Here is a 23,683-nt window from a genome sequence, read left to right on the forward strand (position 1 = left end):
CATTGGAGGAAAGGAACATGGAGGTGATTTAACCCTCTTATCAGCCCTTCAGCTGGGCCTTCTTGTTTTTTCATACTTTCAGAGGGGGTTTCTTCCTCCTTGTCGGTCCTTTCCTCCTTTGCCACTGGTCCTCAGGACCAGTGCCCCTGGCTCCTGCTGGATACTAGTTAGACATGTGGAGACTTAGGCACTGTCTCAGACCTGGTCAGCAGAATCTCTGTCTTAACAAATTCCCGGGCTGTAGGTGGGAGTAGGGGTGGAGTTGGGGTACTCTAATGAACTTTATATTACGTTAAAGTATGGAAGCATATTTACCTCTATCTTCATGACTTATTTTTCTCCATTTCGACTTGGAAACTAAGACCAAGCTAATCGTGACGTCCTAACACTAGCTTAGAAAGCACCAAGTGTAGTGGAAATACTTTTGATAAAGTATGTATGTGTCCTAAATCTCTGCTCATTTAATGCCACTAGTATTAAAGCATTGTGCACAGTGCCTGTGAACAGTCTTCCTCTGTAGTGTTCTTTATTCTCTTTCTGCTGTAAATTCACCTTCATGGTAATCCCCATTTTGGAGTTGGTTGATTTAGCTGCTTGGAATCTCCTCTGCACGTCCTGTGACAAACACACTGCCTTGCTTCCTCTATTAAGGCTGCTTTACTTTTCTGTGTATCCAGCCAGACTGGAAAGATTTCAGTTCCTTATTATATGGCTAGAAAGTACAACTGGACTCTTACCTAGTCATACCCGGTATTAGCTGCCAACCAGTTCTGTGAACTTGAGCAACTCATGCAGTGATTCTAACTCTGCACAATGGTCCCTAACGGGACTGACTGGTTGTTCCTTTCATATCAGCCCATGAGCTCTTAATATGGTAATGTGGTCATTTATAGAAACAAGAGGGAGACATTTAAAATAAAAGTTGGATGCAGAATCATCTAGATTATTTTAGTCATTGCACACACACACATACACATACACCTTTTAAAAACCATTCTTACAGCGTTTTCAAATGGAAAAAAATACAAAGTTGAATTCTATTGAGTTTCCCATTTATCTTTTGGCTCTCCCCCCTGCAGGAAGTGCTAGTACACCACTAGGTGATCAAAAGCAGAGTGGAGAGGCCATGAGGAAGTATCTGAGCTTGGACACTAGAGTCACATGGCCCTCAAGTTGGTACTGACTACATCTGAGGCAGGCGCCTTTGGGAAGGGGATCCTGTATGTTGGGAAATCTCCTGAGATCCCAGGAACTGTGGTGAGGTCTCCTGAAGGGCATTACTCGTAGGAGAGGGGGTGAGGAGACCTGTGAGGATGAGGATCGTCTGGAAAGAACCAGCTGGTCATGGAGATTGACCAGTTACAACTGTCTTCTCTTTATGGGAGGAAAACACCAAGAGATCACATGACCAGGAAGGCCAGTTCCACTAGTGGCAGGGGCTTAGGGCAAAAGCCTCAGGTGATTTTTTTTTTTTTTTAAGCAAAATGAGGGAGAGCCTACTTTTGGGTTCTTCATAAATTATTCATTACAATCCATTAGTGCTTGATAATAAGGCACAATTGTGTGACATTTTGTCAGCATTCTGGGCTACAGTCTGGAAAGAATAGAAGCTGTCATTTCCTTGTGTGCTGGGACCACGAAGGCTCCTGAGGCTGTATTTAAGCAGGATCTGTCATTACTGTTATTACCTCAGGGATCGGCCTGAATATCTTACTGTTTAATCATCTACAAATCAATTTATTCTTTCTGTTTATTGTTTTTGTGTTTGTGTGGCTAGAGTTCTGAGGCCTTCCTCGTCTCATCAGTGATGCTGCCTGAAATCTCAGCCACTTGTTCCTTTTTCTTATTTCTCTTTAAGAGAAATTGAAAGAAAACAGACCTGGAAGTGCCTTCCCAGGCAGATGTGTAATAGAGCGATAGGCATTCAGGCCTCAGTCTTACCTCATAACTCTTGTTTTCCTGTTTGCCTTTTTGTTTTGTTTTGTCTTTAGTAGTAGATCATCTTTCAAGGAAGATACTTGTTTCATGAAGTGTGAAAAAAACATCTAGGAAGCAGCACTGATTTAGATGTACTCTCTCTTAGATTCAGAATGGCCATTGATTCTAAAAAGTCAACTGATTCTGAAAATCCAATTCATAATTTTGTTTTCACTCCTAGACACTTGAGGACAAAACCTAGTACTAAGAGCCACAGGTGACTGAAATAAACCATCTCTTTGTTCCCAGGATCCTTCTCTTGTTGTATCTCCCTGCCTTTGCAACTGTTTGTGGGGATAGATATTTTCTCTACTTTATTGTGGAAGCAAATAGAAGCTCTGTTCAAGATTGGTAGTTTAGTACAGGTTAAACTGTCTGAACTAAGACCTGGGAGGACCACGTGTATCTCTTAGTGGGGTCCTCCTGTTTTTTCTTGGTCAGGATTGGTAGACCAGTACTTCATCTTGCTCTTCTTCCCGAGACTGTGTGGCTCTCTCCTCTGGAGTTAGTGCTTAGCTATGATACTGCTTCCCGAAGTTTCTCTGGAAAAAAAGAAAGGAACCATGGCTTTGGACTGATTGGATTACCTAGCTGTCTTCTAGCAAAAAAGTTATTGAGGAAGCAGGACACAGCACAAGTTAAGCTGTAAGCAAGCACCGTCATTTTGAAAAGGGTCTGGATATAAGGAGGGGCATATTGGGACTCTAAAGTAGCTTGCCAGTGGGGGCTCTAAATGTAGGAAATCCTCAGATCAGAAATAGTCAAGACAAAGACCTCACACTCTTACTGAAGCCTTCTCAAGTCTCAGAAGCAGTGAACAAGCCATATTGGAACACCCCTCCTTCTCCCCCATCCCTGACTTTTTCAGCTGGAGGCAGCAGTCACAGGGCAGGATTTCTCAGGCAGTCTTGACATTTTGAAGCCAGATAACTCTGTGCTGCAGCTGACCTGACTGTTCCGTCTATGGTGGGGGCATTTAGCAGTAGTTGTGTCCTCTACCCATGAGAAACTAATAGCACTCACTCCCCCTACTATACCTGATTTCAGCTGAGACAACCAGAAATGTCTGCAAACATTGTCAAGGTCCCCCATGAGATACATTTCCCCCCACCAACCCTATCTGAGAACATTAGTCTAGAAACTGAGCGAAAGGCTGGGAGACAAGAAAGTAACCACACAGAGATAACATCAGCCTCAAGTGCATATTTCAGGTCCTGGTTTGGATGTCAGTCATCCACACTTCTCTTCCTCGTTCCTGCCAGCTCCTTGGAATTGCTGTCTTTGTTCTTGCTGAGGTCACAAAATAGAGTGGGCGGCCGTAGAATAGGTACTCATCCAATCACTATGACAGAACACCTGAAGAAGTAAGGGAATAAGAATTTAATCTGGTTTATGGCTCCATAGCCAGTCATGGTGAAGAAGGCATGGTGGCAGAAGTTGCTCATGATCGTGGTACTGGGCAGTGATGGGTGGCTGGTGGCTTGCGTCAGTGGTCAGAATGGGTTGGTAGTCCAGAAACAGAAAGACTCAAGCAAGAGTAGGTCCAGACTAACACTCGGAAGGCTCTCCTCCCATTGACCGGTGTCTTCTGGATAGCCCTTACCTCCTAATTTTCCATAACATTCCCCAAATAGTGCCACCACCTTGAGACCAAGTGTTCAAACACATGAACCCAAGAGAACATTTCCTATTCAAACCATGATGGTGGCTAGACAAGACATACCTAGTTCTCACAATTGGAAACCAGGGAAGCCAAAATCCAAGATAATGCTGATCTCTTGTCTTGTGAGGCCTTCTTCCTGGTTTGTTGGTGGCCTCATAAGCCACAATAGACAGCAAGCTCTCATGTCTTATATAGGTACCATTCTTCCTTTGCCTTCATAATTTAGTGAAAATCCTAAGGCCCCATTTCCTAATACCAACACATGAAGAATACAAAGGAAGCCAGAATTTGGCAGTCACACCGATATAGCTCTATAACAATGCCTTAAGGGTTGTCACCGTCTACTTATTAAGAATCAGGCCTAACAGTCCTCAGGCATCTTTTGGCTCAGCCAGACCATCAGCTCATCACTACAACATGGTACAACTTCAGATGTAGCCAAAGTAACTTCCAAGCCAAGGCCTTTTCCAAGTTAGAGGGAACAGGGGCCATCAGCTCATCACTACAACATGGCACAACTTCAGATGTAGCCAAAGTAACTTCCAAGCCAAGGCCTTTTCCAAGTTAGAGGGAACAGGGGCCCGGGGAAACAGCAAGGTTAGTAAGGTGCCTTTAAAAGCATCAGAACCTCTTCAGTCCCCAGAGTCAACGTGAAAGTGGTGGGCCTGGGTCATGCACACCTACCATCCCCTGCTGGGAAGGCAGAGATAGGTGGATCCCTGACATTCACTGACCCACGAACCTCAGGTCACTGAGATACCCTCTCTCAAGGAAACAAGTTGCACGGCCTACCCAAGGAATGACACAAAAGTTGATCTCTGGCCTACATATGCATGCAAGCACACATACACACACACACACACGCACACACTTATGGGGGATGGTACTTCCCTAGAGCCAAACGGAAGTGAGACTTGAGAGATGAAAGCAATCGAAGGACCTTTGGCATCAGCAGGTGAAAGGTCACCCCACTTTGCCCGCAGAGAGAATTTTGCTTCTTTGTGTGAGACAATAAGGAGCTGTTTGCAGTTCGTCAGGAATCTACACCAGTGTCTCCTTCCAAGACCTGGGAGCTGCAGACAGCCATGTGCACATTATCAACTCTTCGGATTATCTTTCAGCCTCCCCTTCTGTCCCCTCCCCCCACTCTTCCAGCTGCCGATGGTTAGACTTCATTGCATCTGGCATCAACTTCAGCTTTTCAAGTTGCTCAGGCAGCCCTGACTGGTCAGGGCCCTGTCCTGTTCGGTTCCTTCAGATGAGAGATTGGGAGGAAGGAATTTGGAAACCTAAGCCACCCAGTTCTTCTCCCACAGTGGTAAACATGCTTTAGAAACTAGAGACAGGGCCTTAAAAACCCCTCAATGAGCACCCCTCTCAGCTCGTTCGTGTAGTTTCTTTGTAAAAGTTTTTATTATCAGGCGTAGAAAGGGCAAGGGGCTCCCAGCTTCTAAGTTCTTCAAGCATCAGAAGTCACCTTTTGTAGATGGCTTTAAGACTTCAAATGAGTGCCACTGTCTTGCTATTGTAACTGCTGCTGTGTCCTGTCCATAAATAATAATCAGACCACAAGGCATAGTGCGAGCTTCTATACTGATGTCTCCCTTGCTTTTCCATTCTGTCATTTCCCATGCCATCTCCTCTTCTTAGTAAATGTATCTCCCTTCCGAAACTGTGTCCCATACTGCCTTCAACTCTAGCCTGTGGCTATGGTCTATGGAGCCGTTTGTGGGGGCTAGTTCCATAAACTATTTTCAGCTGGTAAGCTTTCTTCAGTCGTCACAAGTATATCTGAATGCCAAGGATTTCTCATTCTTCATCAGAGCACTCACAAAAGAACCACAGATTAAGGGCTTCTGTGTCATGCATAATAAGAGAATTCCATGTATCACCTCAATAGATCTCCATGACAACCCTACGCAATCGCTATTGTTATTCCATGTTGTAAATGAAAAATTAAACAACAGGAGAGCGAGTAACTTGCCTAAAAGCCCAGAATATAGAAAAACAAGAGAGGTGTTGGAAGTCATCTTAGCTTCCATTCACATTTTACTTTGTGAGTAACTTTGGAGTTAGACAAAATGATCAGATTTTCACAGGCATCAAAGCTCTATTTTCATTCTCAAAGTAGCCTTTTGGAAGTTGTCTTTCCCAAGCATACGTTGCAAAATTCATTTCTATATAGGTTACTCATTTAGCACTGGAGGGGCAATCCAGGGTGGACTCGTTAATGTTAACTGTGAACTTGAACAACCTAGAGTTCCATGGGTAGAGAGTCTTGATAAATTCTCTACATCCAAAATTGGCCTGTGGCAATATCTCTGGGTATTGACCTGATTGTTAATTGATGTCAAGAAGACCCAGCCCATCGTGGTCAGTACCATTCATTCCCTAGGCAAGGGGTCCTAAACAGTATGAGAAAGGGAAAAACTAGCTGAGAACAAGCAGGCAGGCAAGCAAGGATGTGAGCCTTTGTTTCTTTTTTTCTTCCTTCCTTCCTCTTCCTTCCTTTCTTTCTTTCTAGTACGATGTAGTATGACTTGTTTCAAGTGTCTGCCTTCACTTCCCCTCAGTGATGGACTATTGCTTGGAACTGTCAGCTAAATAAGGCTCTTTCTCCTCTAACTTGCTTTTTGGTGTTTTATTGCAGCAATAGAAATGAAAACAGAACACCCGATGAAGTACATGTCACTGATTTATTCTGAGAAATATCTGTCGCTCATCTTTAGCACCACCCACTCCACACGACTCTTAGCTTTGGACTTGTGTTTTTGAACGTGGGTGGCATGGTTTTCTAACTTTCCTTATTTCCTTTACACTTGATTTTAGCTAAGAGGCCAAGGAGTGATAAGGTTATGTTTAAAATTTAGCCTCATACGCCACACGCTTTTGTTGAATTGTATTTCCTTAAGATTCTTAAGTTGGAGCAGTGGGCAGAGAGGAGGGAGGGAGAACTGGGATTGGTACATAATAAATAAATAAGCACAATTATTTTGAAAAAGATTCTTAAGTTGAGAGCAGGGAGAACCATGGTTTAATGCATTTGGAAACAATGCCATATTCTTATGTATTTTCAATTAGTTTCAGAGAGGAAGTGTTCTATTATTAGTTAGTTTCTAGTCCCTCCCCCTTTTTGGGAACAGTTCCCTTAATTTCAAACAAAGATCAAATTTATTGTAACATGCCCTTTCCCGCCCCGGCAGTCTCTCCTCAAAGAAGCGGCCAAATAGACACACTTTTTCCTTGCCATTTGACATCCGGGTTTCCTGGAGGTGTTCCGGTAGATAGATGTGTGTAGTTTGGGGTAAAGAATGTCTCTTCCTGACCCTGAACTCCCAGGAGCTGTTGGGAGTGGTGTTTTCCTCTGGTAGACTTGTTTAAACCACCTACGTTGAGGGGAATCAGGCCACACTGCTGAGGTATCCTGTGGTTCCTTTAAAAGTCTCTTGTTTGGTTCCATAGACTTTTCTTGCATTACCAAAAATCTTCCATAAAGTCAACCACAGCCGTAATCCTGGGGACTCCGACTCACATTTGTGGCAATCAGGAAATAGATTAAACACAGGTTTTTCCAGCTGCCAAAAGTGATGTCAGTTGTGGTAACGATTGTTACCTCAGTTCCCTGCAGATCCAGGGCTGTCTGAGTGAGTGTCTGTTCTGGGCCCTGTTTGCTCGCTGTTATGGAAAAACTGATGATGGCTGGGAACAACTGGGTATCTGGACACTTACTCACATGCAGTCAGGGGCTTGCTGTCTTGGAGCAATCAGACTCGAGGGACAGCATGAGAATCCTATTTAGTGTGGAGAGCCAAAGAAAGGTTGCGGTGGTAGATCTGCCTTCCTCCCTTTTGTCTGAAAACAGAAACTGTGTTGCAAACCCTCTTAACCCTCTCTTCACAGCACTGTAAAGGAAGCCGGGATGTGAGTTAAGCCCACTGGTTTGTATTCAAGCCAGACTTCTCAATTCTGTGTCCTGTTTTCTGACCATTATAAACAAAATAAAACCCCAAACCCGAAAGTGATGTGATGTTACAGTATAAACCTCAGAACTAACTAGAATGTAATTCCAGTAAGAGAGAAGATGCTGTCGAAACAGTCCCCGTGAGAGTAAAAGACTTCCTGCCCCCGTGGCACTTATGGTCGGACGCGTGTTGTAGAAGAATTTCTCTAAGTCTTTCTGCTTTGATTCTGTTATATATGTGGCCATACATATTACTTCTTTCATTGCTGTGACAAAAGCAGCGTAGGGACAGAAGGATTTGTTTAAGGTTATGATTCAGGGATGCAGTCTATCAGGGCTGGGAAGTTACAGCCACAGGAGCTCCAGGCAGCTGGTCACGGGACAGCCCCCCCATCAGTGGGCAGAGAGGGGTGGCTACTGTTGCTCAGCCCATTCTATCTTTTCATTCATTCCTGGGTCCACGCCCACATTTAGGGTGGGTCTTCCTGCCTCCGTTAACCCTAGTCTAGAAACCCCTTCAGCCACGTGCACGTGCGAGGTTTGTCCCCTGGGTGATTTTATATCTGTCAAGTTGACAAAACTTATTAATCCTAGTGGCGTGTTATTGATGGCAACATTGAAGGCATTTTGATTTACCCGTTTCCAGGGACACCGTTATGCCGCTGATACCATTTGCTTTATAACTGAGCTCCTCCTTAATTAGTTAAAGGAATGCAAGATTAATTTGGTTAAAAGGTTTTTTTTTAAATTAATTTTATGAGTGTGAGCGTTGTGCCTGTATGTGTGCTTGTACCACTACATGCGTTCCTGGTGCCTACAGAGGCCCAGAGAGGGTGCTGGGTGCCCTGGTTGTGAACTGCCATGTGGGTGCCAGGACTCGAACTGGCTCCTTCTGGAAGAACACTCAGTGCTCTTAACCCTGAGCCATCTCTCTGACCTCAGTTTCAAATATTTTAGAATTTTATTTGAATGTATTATCGACAGCACACCTTTACTTATTGAGAACTGAACATCTTGGTTTACATTTCTTTTTCCATCCCTCATCGTTTTGAGAAGTTTCCAGAGCACAGTGGAAGCCAGGAAAAGAGGAACCCAAGGGGGTGGGGGTGGGGGACAGCATTCACCCCAGTAGGCCACAGAGGAACCAAACGGCTCCATTGCCTCCTTGGTAGATGGTGATTTCTCTTTCTGTAATAAAGCTTGCCTTTCTTCATTGGTGGTCTCCTGAAGTCACCAGCCCTGCTAGAAGGTCTTTTGCGGGGACAAAGGAGGAACTGGAGCGAGATGGTCTCTCACATGTTGGCACATCACCCTGGATTTTCTCCCTGGCAACTCTGTGCTCCTGAAGGTCTGGCCAGCAACGTTGTTATTTTCCCCAGCTCTCCGCATGTGACTGGCACCGGGCACGAGTGCTATTTAAGCAGCTCCATTAAAGCATTGGTTTGGTCTGCTTGGTTACCCTTTGCCATTTCAGACCACGAAACCCAGTCTTGCCAACGCAATCTTGGCTAGTTTGAAAAGAAATTTTCTTTCTTTAGTTTAAATGCCTTTCTATGTTTCAACGCCGGGCAGCGGCTATGAAAGTCCTTACCTCTAACTTGTGACTAATTATTTCGAAGTGATTACTGGAAGGCATTAGAATAGAGACAGTACGTTCTCACTCCCTAGTGTCGCCTTCTTCCAAAGCTTCAGCCTGTCATCCTACTTCTTAGAGATCAGACAGATTCTCCTGTGCCCAACCTTTGAAGCTCCCTTTTCCTTAAGTGGACGGTTGGGAGCTTGGCAGAGATGCCTCTCTAGAGCACTGTTTGGTTCTTGGGTGATGCTATCTGACTCGGATGTTGGAGCACTGCCTGTCAGTCACAGGATCCTGTTAGTGTTTCACAGTCTACCAAGGAGATTGGTGCTCCCGTTTCTTCAGCTATGATTGTGCGGTAACAAATGTTATCATTAAGTCATCTCTGTTTACTGCCATGTGACAGCATTTGCAACTGGCGTATTTGATTTTGGTTTTGCCATTCTCTCATTTTCTAGGTTCAGTTACTAGACTGAGGAATGCTTTTTAAAAAGTCCTCCTGGAGTATGTTATTAATATATCAACATCCTAGAAGATGTGATTTTTGCATTAGTATTACCAGGAGTTATTGCAATAGCAGCACCCAGGAGAAAGCTGGAGGAATGAATGGCAGTGGCATGAACTTTTTTTTTTTTTTTTTTTGGTTTTTCGAGACAGGGTTTCTCTGTGGCTTTGGAGCCTGTCCTGGAACTAGCTCTGTAGACCAGGCTGGTCTCGAACTCACAGAGATCCGCCTGCCTCTGCCTCCCAAGTGCTGGGATTAAAGGCGTGTGCCACCACTGCCCGGCCAGTGGCATGAACTTGAATGTATATGTGAAATGAGAAAACAGCTGGGTGGTGGTGGTGGCACAGCCCTTTAATCCCAGCACTCAAGAGGCAGAGGCAGGGGGATCTCTGACTCTGAGGCCAGCCTGGTCTGCAGAGTGAGTTCAGAAGAGCCAGGGCTACTCAGAGAAACCCTGTCTTGGAAAAACAAGAAATAACAAAAAAAAAAAGAAGAAGAGAAGAAGGGGAAGAAGAGAAAGAAGGGGAAGAAGAAGAAGAAGAAGAAGAAGAAGAAGAAGAAGAAGAAGAAGAAGAAGAAGAAGAAGAAGAAGAAAGAAGAGGAGAAGGAGGAGGAGGAGGAGGAAGAAAAGAGGAGGAGGAAGAAAAGAGGAGGAGGAGGAAAACAGTAGACTTGCCAACCCCTGGAGATGTCTCCACTGATAAAGGGCTTGCTGTGCAGTCATGAGGATCTGAGTTCAATCCCCAGAACTCCCCCTTTAAAAAGCTGGGCATGGTGCTTTGTACAAGTAAATCTACTCCTGAGAGGCACAGACAAGAGGATCTCTGAAGTTTGCTGGGCAACGAGTCTGACTGAATTTGTGAGCTTCATATTTAGTGAAAGACCCAGCCTTAAAAATATTAAGTGGATCCCAGCACTTGGGAGGCAGAGGCAGGCGGATCTCTGGGAGTTCGAGGCCAGCCTGGTCTACAAGAGCTAGTTCCAGGACAGGCACCAAAAGCTACAGAGAAACCCTGTCTGGAAAAACCAAAAAAAAAAAATTAAGTGGAGAAGTCATGGAAGAGGATTCCAGAGGCTAGCGCTAGCCTCATAGCTGCCATCTTGGAGGACAGACCAGTGCCCAATAGGAACGTTTGAGCCCCCAAACTTCCTCTTCTTCCCTCTCCATTTCCCAGGTGGGAGAGCAAAGCCGGGAACGCGGCAGCTCACCCCACTTCCGATTCCAGACAGTGAATTAGGAAGATGAGACAAAGGATAGGATGCTACGGTGATGTCAAAAACGAGCCAACAATTTCACATGACTCCCTTCACATGTTTGTAAGAATGAGAAAGTATGCGAGGATGATTTGAATGTTAGTTTCCCCTTTTTTTAAAAAAAATACATTTAAGAATGAATGCAGGATTACAAGACCTCAAAACTTTCCATATAATTTGTGAAACTGGAATAACTGAATTAACAGTTACCCATGGGTGCCAGGCATTATAAACACATTATGGCAATTTCCTTCTTTAGATCTTCTTGTAATTTATAAGTGTTCTGTGTTATAGCTTTCCCGCATACACATTTATGTTAAATGAAAATGTGATGTGGCTGTTTTGACACTATTTTCATTCTGCAGTGGATTGAACCCAGGGCCTGTACATGTCAAAAGAACCAAGTATAATTCTAAGCAACATTCCCAGACCTTGACACACTTCTTTAAGTATAGGATTTAATTAATAGGAAATTGTCTTGCTAAATCCACAGTGAGATTTCAAACAGTAATCTCTACGGAAGGAAACTGAGCCTAACAGATTTTTTTTAAAAATACCATTAGATGAGGGAGGGCTACTTTGTGGCCATATTTTAGAACTATTTTTTAACTCCTATTTTCCAAGAATCAAACACTTATTACTATGTTGCACTTGACTCCACAGAATGGCAACAAGTTTCAAAACCAAGATGCTCAAGATGGTCCCTGACGAATGGCTCTGACTGAAAGTGGCTTGTTGGAAGGGTACAAACCCTTCCCCATACCTCTGTTTCAGCCTCCTGCTGTTTTCCAACTTTCACAGCCCAAAATGATCCTTCGGCCAAAACAATGTGGAAGGAGGCAAAAGCTGTGTTTGTTTTTCAGCTCAAGTAGGCATAGTTTAAGTGGGTACAGTTCCGGAAGATGTAAATTCTTTCTGGATGCCATAATGCAAGAATCTGTCGGACTCAAGTGGCATCGCTCAAGTGTTGACTTATTTGACAATGCTTTAAAAAGGACATTTTTCATTTTCGGGCAGCAAGATTAGGTGGGTTTTATCAGACAAGAAGAGACACAAAGAGGGGTACAGTAGATACTGATGTGGTGATGAAATTTTGTCCAACTGTAACTTCCTGCTGCTAACTCTCATGACAGGCGCATCACATTTCTGCGTTCAGAAGTAATTCCCCGGGGATGTAACTAGAGAGAAAGCATGATAGAACATCACTGCTTGATGTTTGCGCCGAGTTTCCTGCTGAGGAAATGGGTTGCATTTGGTTTCCATTTTATGCACAGGACCAGTGAGCTCTTAAATTTGGAAAGTAGCATGGCCACGTTTGGTATGGGCACCTGGGGTCTGCTGATGGAGGCTGTGGAAGCTAAGGACATTGCATGTACATACGGCCGTGTCATCTCTGTTGCTGATTACGGTATATGCCATTGCATTTGTGTTTGTGAAAGATATGTATTGAATTTCACGAGTGTGAGAACGTGGTGTCGTTATCCTTTTTTGAAACATATTCCTAAATTGCAAAAACCTATGCTCCCTTTTCTTCCGCCGCATTGGGTGTTCCAGGCTCAGCCTGTCTAGGGTGCAAGAGGATATAGGATATAAGGATATAGGAAGATGAGCGTAAGGCCAATAAAGCCTCGGAGAGGTCTGTCTGTGAAGTCTATCGTCTCTCTCCCTGGTGCACAAGAAGCCTAAATCCTTTGCAGCTTCAGTTCTGAAGCTCTCCGACTTTAGGAAACAGGTCCCTGTGAACCATCAACCCCTTTATTCACCGTATTTGGCTAGAAAAGCTTTTTGGCGGTCTCCAAAGATCAAATGTGCCTTCCAAGAGCTAAGACTGGCTGCTCTAGAGACCACAGGGAAGATTGTGCCTGAGATCGAGAAGGCAGTTGCCAAAAGAAGTAGGAACTTGAGAAGGCATTCCACAAGCAGGGCTACAAACGATGGCTGTGTGATCCAAATGAGTACCCTGCCTCCCAAAGGGCCCCGCTGAAGGACAGTTCTCACCGGGGTGGTCTGCGTCACTACCTGGCAGCTTCTTGCCTTCATGTGCAGTTCCAGGTTCACACCATTGTACAAAGTCAGGCAGCTGTGCTCTTCAGACTTCTGCTGTGGCCTTGTGTTCCATCCTCCCCACATCAACTCCAGTTTTTGCTTTTTCTTAACTTCCTAAACTGGTGGCACCAGTGGGTGATATTGGTGCCTGAATTGCGTCTTGGTAGGTTTTACGTGAAAGCCTTTTTTAAAGCAGAGGGCTATGGCTTTGGGAGGGAGCTATTTGATGAAGGGATATGGGTATTTTTTTTTCTACTTTTGAACATGCTTATGTAAAATTACAAAAGTGGTACCTGGTGGTGCAAAGCCACGTATTGAAGCAGACAGCGAGGCTGTCTTTCTGTCTCCCCTTCCAGGGTCCCCTAGTCCCTGCCCTGTACACCCGTGCAGTTTGGCACGTGTGATGATAAACCTGGGTACAGTTTGTTCGCAACCTAAGCTGTTCGTCCAGCCCTCCTGGAGGAAAGCCAGATATGAAATGAAAAACATGCTGTGTGCCCTTCATTCCCCACCCCCTCTGCACTGTATAGGTGGCAGCTTCTTGTCACAGGTTGTTGCATAGAGTGTGGCCGACCTAACTTTAGGCCCAGAGCTGTGAATCTCTATCTAGCTGTCTCTTGGTATTCTGATAGAAATTCAGGAGAAACTTAAAAGTAAATGAGAACCCCAAAACTTGGCTGTGAGTATCATAGCTGAGCTGAGGCTGTTGGAAGAATGACCTATCCCTTTCTCCCCGTGGAGTAAACTCTGTCTCCCTGCATTTAAAGGGAGAAACCCAGGACACTTTTGTTTGTTTTTGCTTTGGCGTCTCTATACTGAGTCTTTATTAGTAAGTAAAAGGTAGCCTGTCTTTTAGAGGCAGAGTTAATATTTTACAATAAATAGAAATCTCATAAAATGAGTCTTCTTTGGTAAACTTTGACTTATCTGAAAGCCAGTGTGTAAATAGGAAATGCTGGTGGCTCCGTGTCACAACCCCTTCAAAGGGAGACAGAGGCTAGGCTTGGGAGTACACACCTATAATCCGAGCACTGGAAAGGCTGAGGTGGGAGGATCAGAGTTCAAGGACATCCTGGGCTACACAGCAAGACCCGGTCTCAAAAACAATACTAGGGAGAGCAGCAAGAGAGAGGACAAACAAGTTGTGTCTGTCAGCATTTATGCTCGTGAGTTTTAGAAACCACTGTCCTCCTTGTGTCTCCTGTGGTCCTTGTCCTTATCTGAAAGCATTGTCTTGTTATCCCTGTAGTTAGATAAAGGCCTCCTGGACTGTCCACAGAGGTTTCACCACGTACCTGCCCTAGATCTCTATATTTAACTCCACGTGTCCCTTGCGGTCTTTGTCAGTACTACGAAGCGGCATCCTTCTTATGGCCTACCCACTGCTGTCCTTCCTGTCCCTAGCCTTGTTCTATCATGTCTTCAATGGCAAGTCTGTGGCATGCCTGCCCTTTGTTCAGCTCGTATTTATCAAATGCCTGCGATGTGGCAAGCCTTGTACAAACACTGGGGTGACAATCCCTGTTTCCACATCCCCGGATTATCCCTTTTCTTCCAAAGGCAGCCAAATGTGTCAATGAGGCATTTAACTAATGTTCTTAGCTAGAAGCCCTCTTCCCCACCTTTGTGAATCTAGAATTTTCCGTGGGTGCACCTGTTGTGAAATTCACCTCTTGGCTTCACGTTCTATTTATAATGAAACTCGCCTTTCTTTCGGAAGTTGCTAGGAGGCCAACTTCAGCAGAATTAAACTTCAGCGACTCCATGGAACTTAACCTAGCCATTCTCTCATTCACCGAGTTATTTACGATAATCCGCCTTGATGCAGACTGTTCTGGGCACTCTATACATACTCATATAGAGAGACTCAATTCTGAGTACAAGAAAAATAGGTACCTCTGAAGCACTGTCTGATGGAAAACTGGAGAGCAAGAGATGTTTTCTGGGGTTCATAAAGAGTCTCCTTTCTGAAGGGGAGTTACAGATAATTTCCCACTACGGTGAGCTTTCTTGAATTGGAGGAAAGAAATGTGATGTTTTTCCTAAATACATTTCTATTACACCTAAATTGGAAGTTCGAGTGTAGGCTCTAACTGCGCGTTGCGTTTTACAAATATTTTAAATGATAGCTAGAATGAACATTTTTGCTTCAAACATAACCCAAATAATTTTGTGTTTATTTGTTGCCAAAACTCTGAAATGTATGGATCACATTGATCTGTTTGCTGTAGTGTTCAAACTTTGGGACTGCTATAAACACTTGCATTTTGAAAGCAAACTTAAATATAGTTAGCCCTTATGTAGGTATATGGTAGGCACTACTACTTATGCTTATAACTTCAGTTGATCTCAGACAGTCTCCTTCTGTAAGGAGGGAGCTTCCCATATTGTACTTGAATACACATTTCCAGATGCCTATGGTAACATTTTTTTTTCCGTTTTCTTTCCAGAATGAAGACCTAAATGACCTCAGAAAATCCTCCTTTAACTCATGGGTACCCAGACTCAAACTATTTCACAACTCACAAGCAGGACCTCACGTCTTCCTCTTCCGTAGATGGTATGATGTATCCATTACAGTTTGTTTACTCTGTACAATCCTCAGGAGTTCATTGACTGAACTGCACGTTCAATATTGTGCCAAGCAAAAAGAAAGCACTGTGACCCCGGGACAATGAGTCTGCGTAAACTTCATCTTGAACCTTAAGGACTTCGCTGGCCACAGTGAGCTGGTGTGCCCATCACCATGCCACAAGAGAATGGGTTTATTCTCGTCGCATCTATAAGCGTATGTTTCATCTACTCTGAAACCGTGTTCCATGAAGCGCCACTGTAAATTATTTCATACGGAACTGTTCGCGTTGGGTGGAGAGAGTATTAAATATTTAACATAGGTTTTGATTTATATGTGTAATTTTTTAATGAACATGTAACTTTCCTTACAGCACATCTTTTTTTGGATGTGGAACTGAGGTATTTGATGTTCTATTGTAAAGAGTGGAGCAAATGCTTAAAAACGGGGCGAAGAAGAGTAGTCTAGGGTATGATCCTTGTTTTGAGATTCTAATTCAGAAAAATAATATAATAAGAATCATAGTGCCATAGAAAGTTCTGTACTGTATAGTTATACTCGCTGATACTGTCTCCTGTAATATAAACTTGATGTTGAGCTGAGTTTCTTTTAAAAATTCATTTTAGTTTTGATTTTGGTTTTTGGTTTTTGGGTTTTTTTTCCAAACAGAAGGAGGATGTATTCTACTGGGGTGCTTTCAGTTGTCAGCTTAGAGTTGGTAACTGAATGGAAGCAAAATTGCAAGAAAAGAAAACCACAGACTTTCATTGTATATACTGTAGAGAGAAGGAGGCATGAGCGATCCCTTCAAGTCAAAAGCTCTCTTTGGAATGAAGAATGTGGGTGTTTATAAATTCTGGAAATGTCTTTCTGTTCATAATAAACTAGACACTGTTGATCTCCCCCTCCCCTCTTCTATAAGCTTTTCGCTCCCACCCCCTCTCTTCTTTCTGTGTACACATCATGTTCCATTTCATACGTTGTTTTGAAAAGGCTGGTAGGAGAAGTGTGTTCTTGCTAACTGGAAATTAAAATTCCAGATTCTTTCTTCTGCCCTCCCTCCTTCCCTTCCCCTTCTTTCCTTTCCTTTCCCTTCCTTCCTTCCTTCCTTCCTTCCTTCCTTCCTTCCTTCCTTCCTTCCTTCCTTCCTTCCTTCCTTCCTTCTTTCCAGGGCTCCATGTCATTTTCCATAAGACACCTATCTCTTGTGTTCTGAGAGCTTCCGGTGTTGTGTGTGTTTTAAATGAATGCGGTTGGCCCATTTGCCCTGGTGTTTGCTGGCCTTTTAGTGGTTATCTAATAAACGCAGTTTACAGAGAGCACAGAAAAACATAGTGACCTGCCACTGAGGCATCTAGCCAGCAGTGAAAATGTTAATCCTTTCCTTGTTTGGAAAGTCCACATGTCTTGGAATTTTTATGTATTAAATAGCAATGGCAATGAATATACCTGGAGATGTTTCCTCCAGAATTGTAAATTATTGCCACGATACTTCTGAAAAGTATAGCGAATTGATGCAGTGCCGGACTCCCTCTGAGTCCCTAGGAAGGCAACCCTGCTCGGGGGAGGAGCAACTCTCTGCCTCTGGGAAGGGTTGAGCTGCCTGGGTGGGGCTGCAAGGTAGGAGCTAGGGCTGAAAGGCACTGCCATGACCATTGCCCTGATCAACTGATTAGAGATCCCTTACTCTAGTCAGAGGGATAAACTGACCCCCGACTGCTGAGGCCAGTGTTAGCACTCAGTCAGCCAGAAGACATGTACCTCACAGACTGTTGTACAATGTTCATTGTTGCAGATCTTAATCATTTGCATGCTCATCATTTCTAAGGTAAATAGTTCTCTAGTCAAAAGAATACATTGTTTTCAAGGAACTCTGCTGAGTGACATCATTTGCTGTCAGTAGAAAACCCCACTGGCTTTGAAAAATCTGATGTGAAAGTTGATTTTTTGTTTTTTCTTTTTGTTTTTTTGTTTTTGTTTTTGTTTTTACAAATGTGTAAGCAAAGACTCTCATTGTCAAAGTAACTTTTCATTCTTTAAGCATTCTGACTCAAATGCTTACTAATGTAAGAAGAAAGAAGCTGCTTGCTCCCCACCCCGCCCCCCAGGACTTGAGTAATTGAAGAGAGAGCAGTGAACAAAGTCAGCCTCAGTTGTTTGCCTAGAAAGCCGGCTGTGATAGCTCACAGAGCCCAGGCTTCAGATATCTGTGACTACGATGCCTCTGGATGTGGGGTTATTGACATTTGGGGTGACAGTGGAAAAGAAGAACCTGGACAGGCGTCTCCTAGTTTCTTGTTTTTTTATGGAGTCAGTAGTGCAAAGGTGGACATTCTTCCTTCAGCTTCCTCTAGAGTCACCTGAGCTGGGTGGGATGAAAGCTTCCAATCTAACATAGCTGACCTGGAACTGGAAGTCGCTGGTACCCAGGCTGAATTCCCATGCTCTGCCTCTTTGAAGGGTTTACTTTAAAACACATCGGCTGCTAAGTTCTTGTGTTCAATTCCTGTTGAAGGCAGTTGGCTTTTATCTCTTTCCAAGTATTTGCAGGCCAATCAGGGGCTTACATTAATGGGGCTTCTAGTGGCCCCTGGCTCATGTGGAAGTTAGTGGCTTTTTCTTTACGAGACCAACCTTTCATAGCATTCTTTCTTAGAGATGTGTTAAGACAGAGTTTTAAAATTCTTCTTTGTGAAAAGAACAAGTATATTCCCCGGCTCTGATGTTACCTGTGTTTTGGGGCAAAAGCTTAGCTCTAGAACCAGCTGGAAATGAGGGGATTCCATTAATGATCAACCACCTGGGTCAATAATGACAAATCAGTACTGCTGCTACGTGTATGGCTATTTCTTGCTAACTTTCAAAGGTCAGGGCCACTCGCGACTAATCTAGCGACTACAAAAGTGGATCTACTCAAGAACCATCTAGCCAGAAGTAGAGAATTTTAACCTGTCTTCCCTTGGCTTTTGTCTTCTGTCTTTTATATGTGAGACAAGTGTTAAGAAACAATTTTGCTGTACTGTAGGAAACAGTATTTTTAATTCAATGGTACATCCTGAATGCAATATACCATGTAGTCGGGAACACCTTTGAAGCAGGCAACTCAAAGAGAGGGAAAGGCTGCTCACCACCACACGATGACAGCAAGGGCCATGAGGGATAGTACAGCCGTGAGGTGCTGTGGCCAAATTTACCTCATGATGCCTTGGCTGAGATCTGTACTTGAGGTGGTCATACAATGAGGTCTAGGAAGATGCCAGGCATTGACACCAACTCTGGAGAGAAAGGGCTCCTTGGGAAGGTCCGTGGAAGACAATTGGGGAAAGCAAATAAGAAATGGTTTCTTTGCAGTGACAAGACAAGAGGGTTAGTGCTGCCAAGACAGTGTGCATGTTAGCGGGAGGTGATGCAACGCTCATATGTACAGGCTGCTTCTGAGAAACTTGTAGGAAACAGGCTGTGAGCAGGCCCAACGTTGGCAGTAGTAATGGAAGGACTTCCAGACTGGACCATGGGCTTAACTATGGAAAGCAGAGACAACCTTCCTTGTAGTTAGTAGAACCAAGTGTTAAACACTGGCCTGCTCGTCCCTGAGCCAAGCCTGAGAAGGTTCCAGTGGAGCCCTGTTCATCAGTTCCCCTCACACGCCTGTAGAAAGTTCGGCTCAGATGACGTGCTGGGTATCGGTCACTCACTACTCACAATTAGGGCACCAAATAGATGTTGGAAGGAGACTGAGAGGTGCTGGAGGTGTTTGGCCCTACTCTTAATTAGGAGCCTATAATTAGTAAATACGATTTTTAAATGTATGACTTGGGTAAGGTGTTATCTCCCTTCCCTAGCTTATCAATGACTTGGCATTTGCGATGTCTGCACCAAGAGATGGGTGTGTTATCCCTTTGCCATTCACCCACTATTTAAACCTCTCTTTGTTCATGCTGTCTCTTTCTCCAGTGTTAGCCATTATGCCATATCATAGAACAAATTCACTACCCAGGAAAATGTGTCTGTTTGCATATCCATTTGTAGTGCTTTTTTTTTTTAATCATTTTAGAACTTTGCCACTGGCCTAAGAATAGAGTTTCCAAAAGAATCTTTCTTGTGTAGTTACTTTCCTTATACCTCTTGGCTACAGGGTGGGCCAAACAAATGCCATCTAGCTTTCTATTTACTGTATGTGGTTTGGTTTATCAACCGAAGATGGTGGTGCTATTGATGGTGCTACTTCATCTGTGTACAAAAGACCGACACATGGTCTCTGTTGCTACCAAAACATTTACTGTATATATGTGGATACCGTGTTATGTATATATGTAATGGGTACCAGGCCAGGTTTATATTTTTTTCTTTAGCAGTGTTTCACTTTTCCAAGCTTCCTTTATAGTGTTATGCTTGTGTTCAATTCTTTTTTACCCCCAATTCTGTCTGGTACTTAGAATTGTAGTGTCTTCATCGTTAATTAAAGAAAACTGTCTAAATGAACCCACAGATGTGCATAGTGGTTTTTCTTGTTGTCTTTCTGCGTGGGATTCGGACCAGGTGTGGGTCATTGGTTGGGTAAGGGCAGTTTCCACTGTGAACATACTTCTAAAAGTTCTCACTGGGACGGGTAGTTTTCTATTCCCTTCTTGAACTGCATTCAGTGGATGAGTGTATTAAGAAAAAAAAAAAACTCTATAAAGATTTTTTTTGCAGCCAGGCAGTGGGGGCACACGCCTTTAATCCCAGCACTCGGGAGGCAGAGGCAGGCGGATCTTTGTGAGTTTGAGACCAGCCTGGTCTATAAGAGCTAGTTCCAGGACAGGCAGCAAAGATACAGAGAAACCCTGTCTTGAAAAACCAAAAAAAAAAAAAAAAGATTTTTTTTGCTGCTTGATGGCCAATGGTACCAAAGGAGAAACATGTGGAGAGGAAAAGGAAGCGTTTTCTTGGTGGAAAGAACTGTGTTTCATTTCTGGTCACTGGGACACTTGTCAGCCTTGAGCCTGCGCATGCTCGGGTCCCTCTGTCCAAATGTAGGTCATGGTCCTGGGATCTGATTTGCCAGTTCCAGTAGACAGACGACACCGAGAAGTGGGACAAGGTTGCCTCTCAGCCCTGGCTCCATGTTGTTTGGACAGATTCCAAAAAGTAGCCCTGGCTGGAACAATGGTCCAGCTGGCCTTCAGGTGGGGCCTGGGCATCACTTGTTGCTTTCAATGTTCCCTGGGAGAGTCTAACCAGAGGTCAGAGGTCAGAGTGAGAACCTCTGCTGGAGCATGTCGCCCAAACGTGTCTGTTCATTAGAACCACTTATCAGAAATACCTCCTGGAGTGCTTGACTGCTCCAGAAATGTCTACTTTTTATTTATTTTTTCTTCTAGTATGTGGCTTTTCTGATAGGCAAGTTTGGGAAATCCTGATTTCTGTACAGATGGAAATTTTGGATTGGTTTTGCCACCAGCACTGTATTAGTTACTTTTCTATTGCTGGGCTAAAATGTCTTGACTAAGGCAAATTACAGAAGGAAGAGTTCTTGGCTTGGGCTTATAGTTCCCGAGGGAAAAGTGTCCATCACCATTATGATGGGGAAGCCTGGTAGTTGGCAGACATAGTGGCTGGAGCAGTGAGCTGAGGGGTCACATGTTAAACTGCAAGTAAGAACAGAGAGAGCACACTGGGGATGGCTTGAGGCTTTTAAACCTCAAAGCCCACCCCCGGTGACATAGTTTCTCCAAAAGACCAAAACGCCCAAGCCTCTGCAAATAGTACCACCAATTCAGGACCAAGCATTCAAATGTCTGAGCCTACAGAGACATTCTCATTCAAACTACCACAAACACAGATCTAGAACAGTGGGAGATAATTGTCTGGGTTGTTGGCATCAAAGCAGCCAAGTCCTTTCCTGTTTCTTGTTTGAAAACTTAAAAACTTAAGGGAGAAGATGACTTTTATAGCTTGTTTGTCAGAGCTAATTCAAGCTACTGACTGACATTTTGGAAACAGATTCAAGGTTAAGTTTTAAAATGTATTGTTTTTTATGACCATGAGACTCCAAAGACTGACTTATTTGGTACAAAGGCTAGAGAGAGCTGCCTGACAGGATAATTGATATTTTCATTGTTTAAAAGCAGCACAAAATTGACTTAATACATGCTTTAAGTTGTGGTTGATCTTTATTTTGTATTGCTTTCTTCCATTTATATTAAACAAAAAAAGGCAAAATAGTTCCCTTGTAGTGGAATTGCGGAGTAAATAGTGCTTTATCTCCTATTGAAATCACATTGGAACATCACTAATTAGCATTAATTAGAGGAAAGTCTAGTTGGAATGCATCAATGGTGTAATTTATAGCCGAATTGTCGTCTTACCTTTACACACATAAAGAGACAGAGTGTAGCAAGTAAAGTGTTGCTGATGAAGGGCTTTGAGAAGTAACAGCCAAGAATTTGTAATAAGCTCAGTGGTACTATTAAAATCAGTATCGGTGTTGATTATACAGTAGGATTTGCATCAATTATCTGGTTTCCGACAACCCAGAGGGAGACAAGATATGTGTCTGATTGCAGGTTCTTGAGAGGCTGAACTACTAGCTTTTCACTGAGCACTGTTTGCAGGCGAGTTTTATGTTCTCATTGAGAGCCTAGTAAGTTTCCCCTTTACAGGTGCTTCAAAACTATGCTTCAGATATTGAAAACACTACTGATAGAGTGCTTACCTAGTATGCACGGGGTTCTGGGTTTGATCCATAGCAAAATATACACGCATGCCTGTGCGTGAGGACACGCGCGCGCGCGCACACACACACACACACCTCCACATTCCTCTAGCTGCCTTGTTTTAATGACTTTGCAGAACAAATGTGATTGCACATGAGGTTGAAAATGTGGCTCTGTCCAGCTTATGGCCTGCAAGATACAGGCTAATAAGGTCTTGTTCTTCATGTCTAGTTTAGTCCATTGATGTCTATTGTAGTTGCTTGCTTCTCTTACTTATCTAACAAGGTATACCTCTTTTTAGCAACAAAGTACAAACATCTGGCTTTATTTTAGGAATCCATAATGACAGTGAGTTAAATGTGAAAGCCGCATGCAGTTCAAGCTGTGTTTTGTGGGCGTTAGCTTTTACACACCACCTCCACTGAACAGTCCTAAATTAGAACTTTTGATATTGTCTGATAAGGAAACTGATAAATAGAGAAATAACCAATGCTGACAACAGGAAAAGTGGGGAGGCAGATGCCAGAGTCATCTGGGTTGGAGGATGAGCCCTCATCACTTGGGAACAGATGGTTGATGCTCATCACAGTTCAGAAATCTCTTCTCTCTGATAGATGCCCAGTGCAGCTCAAGAACTGGACTGAGGACAGCTATAATGGGCTTCCCGGGATTATTATACAGATTTAACAAGGCCACAGGAAACTCTGTGAATATCAAAGTGATTTCCTAGCACCCATACATACTAGAGTTCATTAGACAATATCCTTTCTGTTCGCCTTGCATGTAAGCTGCCCCGAATCTCAAAGACCAATGTCTCCCTATTGTAAACTGAGAAAAGAAATGAAAATGGAGTTCTTCACTGCTCTGGTAAGAAAGCAGACTCTTAAGACAAAAATCAATAAAACTGGCTTAAATTTATGGAGTCATTAAAAAAGGTTTCTGGAAAATCTCCGTGTATTTCATTACACAGCATCACAGCAGTTTAAAACATGCAGAGGCACACACACATACATGTAGTAGGAGGGCCTGCTTGTTTTGTTCCTGGCTGCTCAGCAACTCAGACCTGAAATAATCACACAGAAACTGTATTAATTAAATCACTGCTTGGCCCATTAGCTCTAGCTTCTTATTGGCTGTCTCTTACATATTAATTTAACCCATTTCTATTAATCTGTGTATTGCCATGTGGCTGTGGCTTACTGGTAAAGTTCTGTCTGGCTCTCATGGGGCTACATGGCTTCTCTCTGACTCCGCCCTTCTTTCTCCCAGCATTCAGTCCAGTCCTCCCTGCCTAGCTCTGCTTTGCCCCACCCTGCTCTGTTATAGGCTCAAAGCAGTTCTTCATTCATTAATAATAATCACAGCATACAGAGGGAAATCCCACATCACCTCACCTTTTCTGTTTAAATAAAATAGAAAGATTTTTAATTT

General features: G+C 43.5%; 1 protein-coding gene across 1 annotated transcript in view; it reads left to right on the forward strand.

The window, feature by feature from the left end:
- The window catches only part of Irs1 (insulin receptor substrate 1), a 60,070-nt gene extending 40,047 nt beyond the window's left edge, over positions 1 to 20,023 (forward strand). Inside the window, exon 2 of the mRNA XM_057759539.1 lies at positions 15,433 to 20,023. The gene's annotated coding sequence lies outside the window, so the exon portion shown is untranslated. The remainder of the gene's footprint in view (positions 1 to 15,432) is intronic.
- The last annotated feature ends 3,660 nt before the right edge of the window (positions 20,024 to 23,683 follow it).

This window comes from Chionomys nivalis, chromosome 2 (genome assembly GCF_950005125.1).
Source record: "Chionomys nivalis chromosome 2, mChiNiv1.1, whole genome shotgun sequence".
In the NCBI taxonomy this organism is placed as follows: Eukaryota; Metazoa; Chordata; class Mammalia; order Rodentia; family Cricetidae; genus Chionomys; species Chionomys nivalis.